Genomic DNA, 3539 nt, shown 5'->3' on the forward strand with positions numbered 1-3539 from the left:
GAATATTTTTCTTCAGAAAGGTGTTAAGCATCTAAAAGTATATTAATAGTATCTGACTAATTTATCTGACAAATCTTAAAGGTATGCTTTCCTGAGTCATTTTACCATCACAGCAAAATAATGTAAACTACCTATTTCAACAGTAGTGCATCAAAAAAAAAAAAAAAATAGTTTGCTTTAACTAATCTATGGGGGGAAGTGGGGCAAAACTAAGCACTTTGCCATTGAATTACTTAAATACTTAATCATTATCATTAAGGGCCAAGCACTTTATTCTCTCAGTTAATCTTCACAAATTGTTATTTCCATTTTTTAAAAAAATGTTTTTTTAATTGATTTCAGAGAGGGAGAGGGAGCTAGAAACATCAATGATGCCCCTTACTGGGGCATGAGTCATGACTACGAATCTAACCCTGACCTCCTGGTTCATAGGTCGATGCCCAACCACTGAGCCACACCGACTGGGCCGTTGTTTCCATTTCTCAGAGGTGGAATCTAAAGTCCAAAGTCACTGTCTATGGCCATGCTGCCTCCGCTGGTTCCACTGTACCTCTCCTACCACGGCGGGCTCACATGTCACCTTGTAGTTTATTGGTTAGTGATTCTCGCTGTCCCACCTGACCCCCGCATTAGTAGTGACTTATTTCGTAGGCTACATTTCCTTGCAAACTATTAAATTGGGCATTTGGTATTGTAAATATCAAGTTATTTACAGCCCTTCCAATGAGGAGTCCGTTGTTGTTTTTCTTCTAGAACAGTGGTCTCTGTTTCAGACTTGCAGTTCACGTGGACAGGCTTGCTGGGTTCGGACACCAGGCAGCTCCTCCCTGGTTTTGAAGTTTTGCAATCATGTGAATATTTCCCACCTTGAGTGTGTTCGTCTGAGGATCAGTCCATTTCTACTGCCGCTGTCAGATGGCCTCCTGATTGGTCTCCCTCTTTTCAACTTTTGCCCTGTCCAGTGTATTAGCCCTCAACTGCTAGAATGGTCCCCAAGAACACAGGTTTTGATCATATGACCTTCACTATCCCCGCTGCCCCCAACTTCCCCTTTGCTCTTAGGATCAAACCCTCAGTCCTCACCATGGCCTCTAGGGCCCTACTAACCCCCCTGTCCTCACTGTGCTCCATCGGCCTCTATGTTCACTGTTGTGTCCTTACCACAGGGCCTGACACCAAGTAGGTGTTCAATAAATGTTTGCGGAGTGAATGCATTGCTATGTTAGTGTCTGAGTTCCATCTGAGTGGCCAGATTATTATGACCACCCCATCAGTACAATGAAGTGAATGAGTTATGCAAATAGTAATAATAATACAACCTTGAGAGCATTTGCTTAGGAAGTTTTCAATATTCAGTATTTTTAGAAGTGTCAATGAAGTACTGATGGGGGTGGTCATAATAATCTGGCCACTCAGTGTATATTCTTCATTGCAAAGTACCCTCCTATAGCAGAACCGGGTTCAGAAACCTTAGGCAAGTGAGGGTCCTCTTCCCCGAGCCTCAATTTCTCCATCTGTAAAATGGGAATAGTGCCTTCTCATAAACGGTTGGGAAGGTTCAATGTAACAATGCCTCATTATAGGGCCCAACTCATAGTAAACAGTCAAGAAGGGTTAGCTCTTCGCATCACCGCTGTTGAATACTGTTTCTAGGAGAGCTAGGAGTTTCTGCTGATGGGTGTATTTGTTAGAAGTATTATGTTACAGTTTCTAGGTACTAGAGCTGCAGAGCTGAGAGGAGCAGGATGCTAGATTGTACTGTAATGTATCCCCTGCACTTGCCTAAAATAGACAACACTGTGGCCATGAGGATGTGTGTGTAGGGTGGGGGTTACAATACTGTGTGAAGTGGGTAAGGGGGTCTGAGCAGCTGCTCTCACACCATGCTTCCCGAGAGAGCTTGGCAACTGCAGACCTCTGCCCTGCCGATGTGACGGGCACTGCCTCGAATGACTCCGCCACCTGGGTGTCAGAGGGTCCCTCTGCAATCCTCTTTCACTCCCTGCATGGCCGCTTGGTGTTCAAGTGGGCAGAGTTAGTGATTGGGAGGGTGGGAGAGTGGGGGCCGGATGGGATGGGGGAGTAGGTGGAGCTCCCCAGCCCTGCTCTGAAGGATGCTAAAGCCTGAGCTGGTTTGAGAGGCTTTTCCTGAGCTGGGTCCTGCCATTTAATCCTATTCAGTCTTATTTCTCTTAAGGAGAGGCAGCTACTTAAAGTGACAGTTGGTTGTTGAATCTGTGGATGTTGGAAGGAAGGTGCCCTGGGTGGGTTGTGGGATTCAAGGGTCTTGCTTTTCATCCAGGAGGACACTGAGGCCTGGACTGGGAAAGTGAGGTGACGACCATGGTCACAAAACCCCGGGCCTGATGCCCTGAGAGGAACCCAATCCTGGCTCCCAGGTCATGACCCAAGTAGCCGAGTGAGCTGCCCCCAGGTGTCTTGTTTACATCTGACTTTGCACAAATACAGGGACTCTGGCCTCGGGCCCTCAAACGCTGATGACTACAGTAGAGGGAGACAGGGCGCTGAGCTCTGCGGAACCAGACACCACAGTTCCTGGAACCCCTTTCCTCATGGGGAGGGGGGTGGGGACAGGAGCCCCTGGTGACTTGCTCAGGGACCCCTTCTGCAACGCCATTTGCTCCTCCCAGCTGTAATTTCCTCCTCTGCAACCCGGAGGGGTCGTGGCTGGGAGTGTAGACTTGGGGATCAGCTGCCTGGGAATCATGTCTAGTTCTGAGAACTTGGGCAACCTCCCCAGTTTTCCCATCTGTGAAGAAGAGATAATAGTATCTACCTTCCTGGGGTTGATGAGGTTTGAATGAGATAGTGTCTATGCAAGAAAAGCACCCAGCAAACTTCCCGTTATAATCCTGGCGCTCGCTCTCTCTCTCTCTCTCCCCCCCCCCCCCTCTTGTCCGGGTTTCTCACCGTCCAGTCCTGTGGCCCTGGGCAAGCCCCTCGCCTCCCTTGAGCCTCAGTGTCCTCACCTTAGACGGGTTTGCCCCAGGACCCGCGCCCCGGGCGCGCGAGAAGGATTACGTGCCCCTTTAAACGCGTCGTGAGCCCGGGCGCGGGCACCGCTGCTGATCGCGCCTGGCACGGACCGGTCTCCCAAAATATCCGGGAGCCGGCGAGCGCGGGAGCCGGGCGGGCGGGCGGGCGGAGAGCCGGGCTGTCATCGCCGGGCCCCCACCCGGTCCTCGGCGAGTGGCTGAGGACGCGCGCGAGGGGGCGCGCCCGAGCCGGGATTCGCCGCGGCCGCGCGGCCGGCCCTGCCTCCCTCCCTGCGGAGGAGCCTCGCAGCGCCGCCCCTGCCAGCCCCTCCCCGCGCCGGGAGCCGGACGGTGGGCGGCGGCGAGCGGGCGGGCCGCGGAGGAAGCGCCGCCAGCGCCTCCCTCCCTGCGTCCTCGGTCCCGGGCCGAGGGCGCGCGGGTGCCGGGCCCTGCCTCGCAGGCCATGGGGGAAGGGGGCGCCGTGGGGCGCCGCCGGCCCTTCCCCGGGGCGCCGCGGCGGCGCTGGTGGCGGCGGCAGCAGCA

Source organism: Myotis yumanensis, unplaced genomic scaffold (assembly GCF_028538775.1).
Source record: "Myotis yumanensis isolate MYYU_CA2020_CCGP unplaced genomic scaffold, mMyoYum1.0.hap1 SCAF_19, whole genome shotgun sequence".
In the NCBI taxonomy this organism is placed as follows: Eukaryota; Metazoa; Chordata; class Mammalia; order Chiroptera; family Vespertilionidae; genus Myotis; species Myotis yumanensis.